The sequence below is a fragment of the Benincasa hispida genome, chromosome 11 (assembly GCF_009727055.1).
Source record: "Benincasa hispida cultivar B227 chromosome 11, ASM972705v1, whole genome shotgun sequence".
NCBI lineage: Eukaryota > Viridiplantae > Streptophyta > Magnoliopsida > Cucurbitales > Cucurbitaceae > Benincasa > Benincasa hispida.
This window is the reverse complement of record NC_052359.1, coordinates 55,158,829-55,172,531: the sequence shown is the minus strand read 5'-3', so window position 1 is coordinate 55,172,531 and position 13,703 is coordinate 55,158,829. Positions and strand designations below refer to the sequence as shown.

Here is a 13,703-nt window from a genome sequence, read left to right as displayed (position 1 = left end):
AATGTTCATATACGAATAAAATTTGGAACGATCATTCTGCTACTCATAGAAATCCTCATGTCTGATTTCCTTCGATTCGTATTAGAGCCAGGTTGTTCTGATATTCCAAATTTCACTTCTGTTTTGAACTTCTTTTACAGTCGTGGTGGGTTTTCTACAATGCGTTTAATTGTTAAATGCGTCTGTGGATGGCTTTGATGAATGTTTACGTGTTTAGTTTCCTTTGTTTAAAGCTTTCTTTCAATTACAAAGTGTTAATTTGTTAAGGCCCCTATTTTTTTTTTGGCATAATTAACATGTTATCAAGTCTGTAATTCAAAGTGTTTGAGTTTATCGAGTCATTCGTGATGAATTTTTGAAGCATGGAGATGCAGTTCTCAATAAGAAGAAGACCAAGAGTTGGTCGTGTCGTGTAGCCTCAGGTAAATGATCGTTGGGATTTAACTAAACGATCGTGTAGATTTTTCTATGCGATCATGTAGTATTTACTAAACGATCGTTTAGTTAATGTTAAATGATGGGTAAAATTGTTTACTCTACCGCGTAGCGTTGGTTGACCGATCTTGTAGATGCTGGAGGTAAATGATCAAGTGGGATCATATGATGCTTATCGTTTAGCTAAAAGCGCGCACTAAACGATCGTGTAGTTAGCATGCTCATTGCATAGTCACTAACTACATGATCACGCAGTATACCATACGAAGGCACTCGCTCAACGATCGTTTAGACGATTGTATAAGGCTTGCATTGCAGAGCGCGCTGCACGATCGCGTACCTCATGCTTCATCGCATAGTAAAAAGTACACGATTGTTGCTAAACGATCGTTTAGCTCTAGAAGCGTAGGTAAACGATTGAGTAAAGCATTTATTCTTTCGTGTAGACGATCGTAGAGAAGTTCAAGACCCGATTCGCCTGTTTAAACCTGAGACTCCTTATTTTTGTAATAGTTAGCTTGTAGTTTTGAGGATTTGAGGCAATTTTTCTCAGTTCATCAACTTTTGTTTATTATACATGAGGTGTATGGTGTTTATATGACAAAGTGTTTGACATATAGATTTGAAACCCACCTTAGGTTGTGCAATTATTCATGCATCATGTATTATAAGTGTTATAATATTGCATGAAGAAATTACAAGAGAGCATGCGCATGCATCATGCAATATAAGAGTTATATTTGTGCATGCAGTAAGCATATTCACACATCGTCTTTATATATAAGCATTATAGTATAAGGGTGAATGGAAGCATGTTTTGCTTGGTTTGTTGCTTGTTTGTATAAGTGTTATATAAAAAGGTAGCAATGAGTGAACAATGTATGAAGCATGAAACTTAGGATGTTTATAAGCATTATGATGCCTTTTATGTGTTTACTATGCGTTGTCGTTGATTTTGGTTGTTTCTGTTAAAAGTGTAAATAGAAATTAGAACTAAAATCGATAAGAAAGAGTTTCTTGTAGACTTAGGGTGAACTCATATTTTAAAAGGGTTTTAAAATTGGATTGAGATATACCTAAGTTCAAGGTTCTAATGGGATTAGTAACTTAGCTTAATCTTTTTAAATCAGTTTAATAGGATTAAATTGATTGGCATAAAAGATTAAAATTGTATTAAATCTATCTATTAGGGACCGTTTGTCTACGGTGGGTTCTGTTTAGGCTTGGGTACTTAAGCTAACGGAAACGGAACACCCCAACCTGGGAACCTACCTGGAAAGGTGAATTAGATATATTTTCTGCAAGCATATGACAGTTGGTCAAAGACTTCGTTAAAGAGTTTAAGGGATGATGATCAAAAGTTTTTTCAACTATCCAAGGTAAAAGTTAGAATTCGGCAAACCTAAACAGTCACTTAGTTAAAATTCTTAGCCGTGTTTTTCTAAGTAAACAAAATCCTAGGTTATAAAATATTTAGTGGGAGGAAGAGATGTATCTGATACGTCAATGATTCCATTCACATTTCTCTTTGTATGTTCACGCCGTGAGATTCATGCTTGGCCTCGTGGTGCCCTAGGAGCATCCCCCTTCGAATGTTGTTTGCATGAGTCAATATCAAGGTGGACGGAGAGAGTGTTTGTAGTAAGTTGGTGAAGGGTGTGTGTCAACACGTCCTACAGTCTCTGCGATTGGTTCACACCGTGAGATCATTTTGTACTCCCTCGTGGCGCTCTGGGAGCATCCCTCTTTAGATGGGTTTTATGCAGTTGGTCAAGATCAAGGTGAACTTTAGAAATGGATAGGGTTGATTTAGGTTTTGCCCCAATCGGATTTTTTCCCTTCGGATTGGCTGCTTGGGGCAGATCTCCTTTCGACGGCTTTTTTCCTAAACCTTTAAAACGCCATTGCGAAACTAGATGTCACACGGGGTTCATGTTAGTTTTGCTAAACCTTATTGGATGTTGTATGTTTTTTCAACAGGTATTTGCTTAAAACCTAACATAGGTCAATGTGTTTTTTGTTTTCAACAACGTGTTTGTATTTCTATTTAAAGCCTTCAATTTGACCGATTACATACAGTGGAAAGAGTCTTGTAAAACATATTTCATGGTAAACGACCTCGAATTTGTCATGGTTGAGGAGTGTCCTCAAGTTCTGACCCTTGATGCATCTCGAAGTGTTCATAATGCATATGAGGTGTGGATGAAGGCTAACTCATTGGCCCGACTTCACATAATGGCTAGCATGCCTGACGTTTTGGCTAAAAGGGTTGAGAACATGGTCATTACATGCGAGATCATGGACTCGTTGCAAGATTTATTTGAACGTCAGTTCTTACTTTTTGAGCACAAAAGGATGGATGACAAAACCAGTAGTGTCAGTTCCCAAGTTAAACTCTAGGAAGAGAAAGCAATTGTTGCTGACTCTATTGAGGTTCATAGAAGAGAAGTATTCTCTGACATGGAACTTGGAGCTTATTTAGATTCTGATACAGATACCACTACTCTCCAAAAGAGGAGGAGATCTAAAAACAGTAAATCTGATTTATTGGTTTTGGAGACGTGTTTGGTTGAGAATGATGATTTTGCCTGGATCCTAGATTCGGGTGCTACTACGTCAGTTTCTCTTACCAAGGATTCAGTTCCTAACAAACGTTGCCAGAGGGAGAGATGACTCTTCGAGTTGGTACTGGTGAGGTTGTTTCAACTGTACTGTAGGCAGGTTGAAGTTATTTTTGGACAAGAAATGTTATCTGTTACTGGATAATGTTTTCGTAGTTCCTCATATCAAGAGGACTCAATCTCGGTTTCTTGTCTCATTGAATAAGATTATACCGTCTTCTTTTCTGAGAATAAAGTATTTATTTTCAAGAATGGAATGGAGATAGGTTTTGATTTAATGGAAAGTAACTTATATGTACTAAGGCAATTAGTCATAAAAGCCTTGCTTAATAGTGAAATGTTCAGTACGGTGACAATAGCTAAAAGACCAAAGGTTTCTCCTAAGGAAAACGCCCATCTTTGGAATCTAAGGTTAGGTCACATCAACCTCAATAGAATTGAGCAGTTGGTGAAAAGTGGACTTTTAAAGAGTTTAGAAGAAAACTCCTTGTCGGTGTGTGAATCATGCCTCGAAGGTAAGATGAAAAAACGACCTTTTACTGGAAAAGGTTACAGAGCCAAGGAAACCTTGGAGCTTGTACATTCAGACCTCTGTGGTCCGATGAGTGTTAGAGCTCGAGGTGGACATGAATATTTCATCTCTTTCATAGATAATTATTCAAGGTACGGGTATCTCTACTGAATGCAATGTAAGTCTGAAGCCCTTGACAAGTTCAAGGAGTATAAGGCTGAAGTTAAATACTTGTTAGGTAAGAAGATAAAAACACTACGATCTGATCGTGGTAGAGAATATATGGACCTCAAATTCCATAACTATATGATAGAACATGGGATTACGTCCCAACTCTCGGTCCTAGGAACACCTAAGCAGAATGGTGTATCAGAAAAGAGAAACAGAACCTTGTTGGACATGGTTCGGTCTATGATGAGTTATGCTCATCTTCCAGACTCGTTTTGGGGTTTTGCAGTGGAGACTGCATGCTACATTATGAACAATGTTCCCTCAAAAAGTGTTTCTGAAACACCTTGTGGAGAGGCCATAAAGGTAGTTTACGCCACTTCAGGATTTGGGGGTGTTCGACCCATGTGTTTGTGACTAACCCAAAGAAGTTGGAACTGCATTTGAAAGTTTGCCTCTTTGTAAGTTACCCAGGGAAATGAGGGGTGGATACTTCTATGATCTGAGTGAGAACAAAGTGTTTGTTTCTACAAATACTATCTTCTTGGAAGAAGACCACATCTGGGATCATAAACCACGAAGTAAGCTTGTTTTATATGAGATTTCTAGTGAGATTGAGACTACTGAGGGTTCAACAAGATTTGTTGAATAGGACGATAGATCAATAAAAGTTGTTGATGTCAGTACATCTCATCAACCAGCTGAAGAGTTGAGACTGCCTCGACATAGTGGAAAGGTTATGAACCCACCGGATCGCTACATGGGTTTGACTGAAGCCCATAACGTCATTTCTAATGATGGGGCCAAGGATCCATTATCTTTTAAAAAAGTAATGGAGAATGTTGACAAGGATGAATGGATTAAAGTCATGAACCAGGTGATGGAGTCTATGTAATTCAATAATGTCTGGGAACTTATAGATCTACCTGATGGGGTAAGACCTATTGGGTGTAAGTTGATCTATAAGCGAAAGTGAGGTGTAGATGGAAAGGTGCAAACCTTTAAGGCTAGACTCGTGGCAAAGAGTTATACCTAGGTTAAGGGAGTTGACTATGAGGAAACTTTCTCACCTGTTGTCATGCTCAAATCTATCAGGATACTCCTGTCCATAGCCACATTTTATGATTATGAGATATGGCAAATGGATGTCAAGACTGCCTTTCTTAATGGTAATCTTGAGGAGACCATATACATGACCAACCAGAGGAGTTAGTAGTTCCAGATCAAGAGTAAAAAGGTTGCAAGCTTAATAGATTCATTTATTGGCTTAAACAAGCATCTCGATCATGGAATATTAGACTTGACAGTGCGGTCAAGTCATTTGACTTTGATCAGAACATTGATAAGCCTTGTGTTTACAAGAAGATCATCAACAGCTCAGTAGCTTTCCTAGTACTGTATGTGGATGATATCCTACTCATTGGAAATGATGTAGGGTATCTGACAGACATTAAAAGTGGTTAGCTGCCCAGTTCCAAATGAAAGATTTGGGTGAGGCACAGTATGTTCTAGGGATCTAGATCATTCGAGATCATAAGAACAAGTGGTTAGCCTTGTCTCAGGCATTGTACATCGATCAAGTGTTGATCAGGTACATAATACAGGATTCCAAGAGGGGTTTGTTACCATTTAGGCATGGAATCGTATTGTCTAAGGATCAATGTCCTAAGATACCTCAAGAAGTTGAGGAGAAGAGACGAATTCCCTATGTTGTGTACCAGACCCAAAATTTTCTACGCAATAGGAATTGTCAGTCGTTATCAGTCTAATCTAGGATTTGATCACTGGATAGTGGTCAAGACGATCATCAAGTATCTTCAGAGAACGAGGGGCTACATGCTCGTGTATGGAGATAAGGATCTGATCCTTACAGGATACACAGACTTTGACTTTCAGACTGATAGAGATTCTCATAAATCGACATCGGGGTCAGTGTTCACTCTGAATGAAAGGACTGTAGTATGACGAAGCATCAAGCAAGGATGCATTGCGGACTCCACTATGGAAGCCTAATACGCAGCCGCTTGCAGCTGAGGAGACTGTTTGACTGAGGAAATTCCTCACAGATTTGGAAGTTGTTCCAAATATGGGTTTGCCTATCACTCTTTATTGTGATAACAACGGGGTTGTGGCAAATTCAAAGGAATCTTGGAGTCATCGTCGGGGTAGGCATGTCGAACGAAAATACCACTTGATCAGAGAGATTGTGCATCGCAGTGATGTGATAGTCACGAAGATTGCGCGGAGCACAATGTTGCTGATCCCTTTACAAAGGCTCTCACGACTAAAGTATTCGAGGGTCACCTGGAGAGTCTGGGTCTATGGGACATGCGACATCTTGTCTAGGGAAAGTGGGAGATGATATTGAGGTATGTCGTAGTTTATTGTATATTGTATATGTATTTATCTTGTATTGTACATTAGTCTCTCGAGGCATTAGGACAAGTGGAAGATTGTTGGGATTGGTATCCTAATTCTCTTGGAGTCTCATAGTTTGTAATATATACATATTGTTATGAATAAAATAAGAGTTATTTTATCTAGCATTTACTCATATCCAATAAACAAATTTCCATGGTTATCGTATGTAAACTTAAGCATGTATATGAGATATACAAGTGGATCATGCCTTAAGTGATAATCTAAATAGGTCTATAGTATAAGGATTAAAAAGGGATACCTGATCCTGGTGACACTACAGATACAACCCGCTTTGTAGAGGTTTGCAAGTTTTGTAAACTACTACAGATGGTAGATCCTGACCATTCATGTGGAGATATGGGAGTGGGGGTGTCCTATACAAAGAGTTTGTATAAGATCGGACCACGAGATGACTAGTCTTTGTATTTAATGTCGTTGATACTCGAGACTTACATCTCACCTAAACGACCATAGGTGACATGACCTCAATCCTGATTTTTTTGGAAACTCCTGCCTTTGAGGGCGGTCCTTTGATTAATATAGGTGAGAGTGGCCAGATTGTCAACTCAAAATGCCTACCTTTTTAGGGTCACAACTTCTCTTTGGAAGAGAGAACTCAGTCATAGTAGGACTATGACTTATGTTCATTAGAGGGATCAGTGGTACTTAAGGAGTTAGATGTAACTATAGGGGTATAACATTTATTGGCCCAGTTGTATTTACGAGTGATCTGTGAAGGGTTATCGCACTATTGATTGGTTGATATGGACACATAATATATCTGTAGTAAGAAGAGTTCAGTTGTAGGTCTTTAATGGAGCGCCCGACAGTTAACGGATGGTAGATCCCATGACTAAATGGTTTAGTCAATTATTCATGTACCATTAGAGCTTCAGCTATAGGTTTATAAGGTCCCCTTGGTAACTTAATGGATTCAAGTTGAGGACCAGTTCTTGGTGTTGATTAGAAATGTTCAAATTGACAAGAGGTAATTTGATTATATATGATATGATCAGTGTGATGTATGAGATACATCAAGTGGAGGATTAATGTAAATGAGATTTATATTAAGTACCATGAAATAGAGAAAGAGTTATGGTTTATATGTTTCATGAGATGAAATATTAAAATTATAGGTTATAAATACAGTATGGTAAGTTGGTTACCATATATATTTATAATAATATTGGATAATTATCTCTTTTTCTCTAATAACCAATTGAGTGGGAGGTTATTGGTGGTTTTTATGGTAACCATGAGATAAAAGGAAAAATGTTTTCCTAAATCTAGTAGCTGTTGAATTTGAGATTTCTATTCTCGGAAAGTTCTCACGGTAGCTGTCAAGTAAATACAATTTACTAAATGACATGAAGAGAGACTAGATGATCGTGGAGTGTTTCTATACGATAGTCACTTAGTTAATGTTCAAAGATATGTATAATTCTATCCCTTGATCTTATATAAAAGCATGTTGTAATTTCGTTATATGCATGACCAGTATGTTTCCATTTTTGTTCATATACAAATGAAATTTGGAACGATCATTCCGCTGCACATGGAAATCCTGATGCCCGATTTCCTTCAGATACAACCCACTTTGTATTTGACACAAACACAATGATCTAACGGATTTGTGTAGGTGACATGCAAGTGGGAGTATCCTATGCAATGAGTTTGCATAAGACCGAATCGCGAAATAGTAACCACTAGATGTAACGACGTTAACTAGTTAGGTTTCTATTTCAATTGGATGACTTAGACAACTTAGTCTTTATCCTAAGTGTATTATGAGCTCCTGTTGATGAGGGATTGTCCTTTGATTTGTATGAGTGAGAATGACCAGTTTTCTGACTCAATAAACTTACCATTTTAGGAACAAGACCAAGTAGGGAGCACTGGTACTTAAGGAGTGATCTATAATCCACGGCCATAAACAGGTCGTTTATTAGAGGAGCACTGGTACTTAAGGAGTCAGAGGTAACCCAAGGGTAGAACCGTAATTTGACTCAGTTGGCGCGGACGCTCTGAGGGACTAACTTACTGTTATTGGTCTATATCCGTGGACACAGAAATGTATCTATAGTGAGAAGAGAGCAACTGTGGATCTTTGGTACAATGTACCTACAATTAACGAATATTGATTAATTTGGTTAATAAGTCTAGCCAATTAATCTCATATGATTGGAGCTTCTAGTCTGCAGATCCATCAGGTCCCCTTGTTAGCTCACTAAAGGATATTAAAGAGGAATGATTTGAATTATTCAAATCAAATTGAGGAAATTTTATATTAATGTGTTTAATATGTCATTGATTATAGATGTGATATACAATTTAAATTAAGTTAGAGAGAAATATTTGAATGAGATTCAAATATTTAATTCAAGCGCATTAAATTCATAAAGAATTTATCAATTAAATTAATAGAGAGGTGGTGCACATAAACTTACGATATTTATTTATGTTAATTAAATATACGTTAAATTGGATTTAATATACAAATGGTTATTTAATTAATGGACTAATTAATTAAATAAACGTTATCTAATTAATTGAGCACAAGGGTAAATTGGGAAACACTTGGAGCAGGGTAACCCTTCTCCAAATAAATTCTTTCTTGTGGCCCTTTTAGGATATGAATTCATTTGGAAAATTCGTACGGATGACTCCTATTTAGGGGCCCACTCAAAATTTGGCCTTTTGCTTACACCAGCTGCGTGTGCAAGTACTGTTGTACCCCAAAAGTGCGCAAGACCAGATGCAACCCAGATTTCTTGCTCCTTCCTCACGTCCTTCATCTCGTTCCCCAATTCACGTTGCTCTCCTTCATTTTTTTTCTTTTGAATTCTTCCTCTCGCTTCTTCCTCTCGTTTCTTCCTCTAGCTTCTTCATCGTTAGTTTTGTAGTTTTTCCTTTGAGTATTTTCCCTCATTTGAATTCTCACTCTCGCTGCTTCCTCTCATTCTGATTCATGCTCCAACTTACATCTTTGATTCGAGAAGAAGAAGATGTCAACATAAACAAAGGAAATCACCAAAAAGGGAGGGCAACTGAAAGAAAAGAGGGTGGGAAGGAAATCTCGTCGAAAAAACAAAAAAGGGGCGACAAACATAAATCATAGAAAAAACAAAAAAAAGGGAAAAATAAAAAAAGAAAAAATTCTGCAAAAGAGAGAAGGAAGAAGGAAGAAGGGAGAAGGGTTAAAGTAGTAAATTCATATGGTAATGGCATCAGTAGAAGGCCAAAAATCGAGCAAAATGAAAAATGAGACCAAATTTCAAGATGGCCTCTAAATAGGGGCCATCGGTACCAAATTCCCTTGGTGAATTTTAACCTGGTCACCAAAAGAAAATCTTCACTACTCTCTCCAAAAAAAATCTCTCTACTTCTTTCTTTTCTAATAGTTAGATAGCACCTATCCTTCTATTGGAATTTTAGAGAATAACAAGGTTATTCTCGTGGTAGTGTTCAAGATCGATTGAGGAGACGTTTGAGTTTAAGATCGATTGAGGAGACGTTCATTGGAAAATCCAGAGGATCTTTCTAGAAGCTTGGGAATTTTCAGAGGTAATAAATAGTTCTTCCTCTCAGTTTCCCTTCATTAAAGCATGCTTTTAACATGTTTATCCTTCATGAGTTTTGTTTTAGAACACTATTTTTGTTTATTCAAAAATTGGTTTTTGAGATACAAGGCGTTCACACGCTTCCACTCGGAATTTGATCCCTTCAAATATGTGATATTTAAGTTAATTAATTAACTTTATATTAAATTTTGTTTAATATATAGTTATTTAATTAGTATGGCAATTAATTAAATTAGTTATTTAATTGATTAATTTAGAGATGAAAAAAGAAAAACTTGGAGAAGGGATTAACCCTTCTCCATATAAATACATTTTTATGGCTCATTTTAGGGCAAAGGGTTTCATAGCATCACACAAAATTCTCTCAACAAATTTTCTCTACCTCTTCCTCTTCCAAGTGCTAGAGACCATACTTCTATCCTTAGAATCCAAGAGAATAACAAGATAACTCTTACGAAAAGAAGAGGTGTTCGTGAGAAAAGTAAGAGGCAATCGTGAAGATTAGGATTCGACAAAGGTCCGATCCTTTTTCCTTTCTCTTCCTCTAGCTATAACATGTTTATTGTTTATCCTCTGTTTAATGTAAATTGTTTACTTTTTTATATTTCATAAAAACCGATTTCGAAATTACACCGCGATTACACGCTTCCATGGGATACGATTCCCTTCAAATAATACTAATTAAACCTTTAATCATGCTTTAAAATACCTTAATGGCGGACAAAAGATGACATACAGGTTTCATCTTCAACCTCCAACCCCAAAATTTCCAGATTCGGCCTCTGTTTTTTCTGACGTGATTTCAGGCTACAATTCATCAATTTCTTGCCATACCCACTCTAATTAACTATACAAACCTTTTAACCACTCTTTGAGCTACCTGCCTCAAATTTTGGAAGTCCAAATCGCCCTAATTCTCCCGAAATTGAGCAAACTGTTCCACAGCACCCCTGTTTTCCGGCAAAAAGTTGCAAAATTTTCAGAGTTTAAATTCCTCAATTCCGGAAAATGACGATCAAATAAAAGACTATAGAACACTAGAGGGACTTTATAAGTACCTTAACTTCGAATTTGGAGCTTCAAGTTTGCCCGTACGTCCATGAATTTGACAAAAACCGAGAGCCTCTCTGTTTTTACTCGAATTCTGGCAACCACTACTCCTCATTTTTTTTTTTTTTTTTTGTATTTCCAAGCTCCAGTTGTCCCTGCAGCCCTCGATCATCTCCTTCACTCGCCTCTCTGTGATTCTATCAAAGAATTTAAGGATTTTCCCTATTCATTTCATCACACCGCCTTATTTCTCTTCCTTACATAAGCTGCTCGAACTTATGTGTCCTAACATCCTTACGTTTATCTTCAACTTACTTCCTTATGAAATAATGCCAAGTATAATTGCAAATTGGATTTATTCCCACTATTCCTCAAATAAATTAAACAAAATCCCAAATTACTCTAAGTTTGTCCCTCTCCCGGGTCTACCCACTTCTTTCGCTTGTTTTCTCTTCTTAATTCCAGCACAAATTAACTCAAGCAAACCAATAACAACTCAATTATAACCTTGAAATTTCGCAAAATTCATTTTTTCCAAAAATATTGCATTTTTGTTTAACTTTGATTTTGACTTTGACTTTGACTTATCCCGAATATGTCTCCTTCACCCACAAATGTCCTTTATAAGCTCAATTAAGTTTTTTATCCTCAAAATATGCCTTGGATCCGTATCTTCTTTTTCCTTGGTGAAACCAACCACAGTCCAATTTTTTCATTCTCAGGTATATTCTTTAACCAAAGGTTCCAATTAAATCAACGTAATCTCAAGTCCCCAAGCTCAGCCTCAACCTTTAAGCAACCTATTAATTCCAAAAAGAATAGTAATAGAGGAGAGGTCTTACATAAACTTTCAAAAGTTTTAAAAATACTCTAAAACATTAAAAAAGAGTTCATAAATACACTTACAATTAGTTTTGAAGATAAACTATCAGTGTTTTGATTAAAATATACCATTGAACTTTAAAAAAATTTTAAAATACCTTTAAACTTTAAAAAAGTTAAAAAAAAAATACCCTTACTACTTATATATAAACCGAAACCATTAATATCTCGTTGCATAAATATCTATAGACTATCGAAAGTTGCATTAGTACCCTTACTTTAAAAAAATACATAAATAAATAAAAGTTAAAAATGCTCTTATCGTTGATCTACTCTTATTATGGATTATATGTTAGTAATTGAGTGTGTGTTAATAGCCAAATATGTTCTTTTTATGTTTGGCTATTTATAGTTTTGGTAAGTTTTAGGAGAAGATTTTTGCTTTTGGAGTTTTGTGGGGTTTTGTACTTTAACTTGAAGTTACGATTTATATTTTGTTTATGATAAAATTGGTATAAGAATTAGACAAATGAGAGGAAAATAAGAGTATCTATATGTATTTTGTTTATGATAAAATTGGTATAAGAATTAGACAAATGAGAGGAAAATAAGAGTATCTATATGAAAAAATATGTTACCTATATAATTTGTTTTAAACTTTGTTCTTTTTAAACTCAAGAAAACTCTAAACAAATTGATCATTGTACTATCGATAGGAACATTTTAAAACATATTTTTTTTTTTGCAAGCCTAAGCATATATTTGGGAGTGATTTTATAAAGTTGTTAAAATCATTTTTGTCAAGTACAAAATCACTCCGTAGAACACTTTGTCACTCAAAAATATGAATTATTTAATGTTTCACTTTCAATTGCAATTTTCATATCATCAATCTTGGTTTTGAATTATTAGAAATATGTTTTATAGCTATTTTAAAAACATAAAAGTAACTTTTACTATTTTTAAATGGCTCTCATATATGACCTAAGAGTATTAATGCAACTTTTAAAAGTTCAAGAATATTTGAAATGAGTATTAATTATTTGTGTTCATATACTGACAATTAAAAGCTTTTTTGAAGTTCAAGGGCATTAACCAAACACTAACGATTTCCATCCAAAACTCTAACGATTTCCATCCAAAACTAACGATAATGGTACTGTTAAATTATTTTTGAAAGTTTAAGAGTAATTTTGAAATTCTTGTGAAACCCGGATTTTCATTTTTCCTACTTAAGCAGGAAATAAAAAGGATTAACTAAGTGAAAGTTAAATTCTATGTTGAAGTGAAGGAAATTTCTAAGTGTTTAAATAGATTGTTGAATAGCTTGAAGATAAGCCATAACTAGTGAAAAATTTTGTTAAGTATAACCATGCATTGGAAGCCAAGAAAAAAAATGACTAAGTATTTGACAATGCGTTGGTGTGGTGCCATGCATTAGCCATGAAGTTTTGAGAGGTTATTTGGGCGTTAAAAGAGGCTGAAGTATGGTCGAGAGGAAAGGCTATGCGGGGACAAGCATGTGGCAGCCTATGTTTGAGAGGTTAGTAGAGCATGCAGTAGCCTCAAGTTGTACGGACATAGGCGCAAGGCGCTGGAGATGCGCACGCATTGATCGAGTATGCGACGATGGTATGCACACACATTGGTCGAGTATGCATTGATCAAGTATGCGGCGATGCTACGCATGCGGCCGATGGTATGCAGCCGAAGGTATGCGGCCGAATGTATATGGTCGATGGTATGCGGCAGCACTATGCGTTGGTGTTATGCGGCGATACTATGTGTCAGTGTTATGCGTTGGAGATGTGCTACATGCGTTGGACATCTGAGGCATGTGAACACATAGGACAAGGCTTGAGCAAATAGTATGCGGTGGAAGAATATTGGTCATAATCCTAGTTGAACGCATAGGGCAAGGGTAAGCCATGTGATAGAGGGCATGCAGCCAAGGAAGAGCCTTACGAGCATCTAGTATATACGACCAAGTTACGTCAATGGGATGCACAAGGTAAGGTTGCGTTAATTGGAAATGCCATAATCGAGGTTAGTGAGTCGCATATGGGGAAAGGTGCTAGGCGGCAATGGCTTGAA

At 36.4% G+C, this 13,703-nt stretch overlaps 1 long non-coding RNA gene across 1 annotated transcript; it reads right to left on the bottom strand.

Annotated features, from left to right (window-relative positions):
* Positions 1-10,313: 10,313 nt before the first annotated feature.
* LOC120091814 lies at positions 10,314-11,460 on the bottom strand. The gene is made up of 2 exons (XR_005485841.1): positions 10,796-11,460; positions 10,314-10,687 (listed from the first exon to the last, which is right to left on the bottom strand). It is a non-coding gene; the product is annotated as an uncharacterized LOC120091814 (long non-coding RNA).
* Between the last annotated feature and the right edge of the window lie 2,243 nt (positions 11,461-13,703).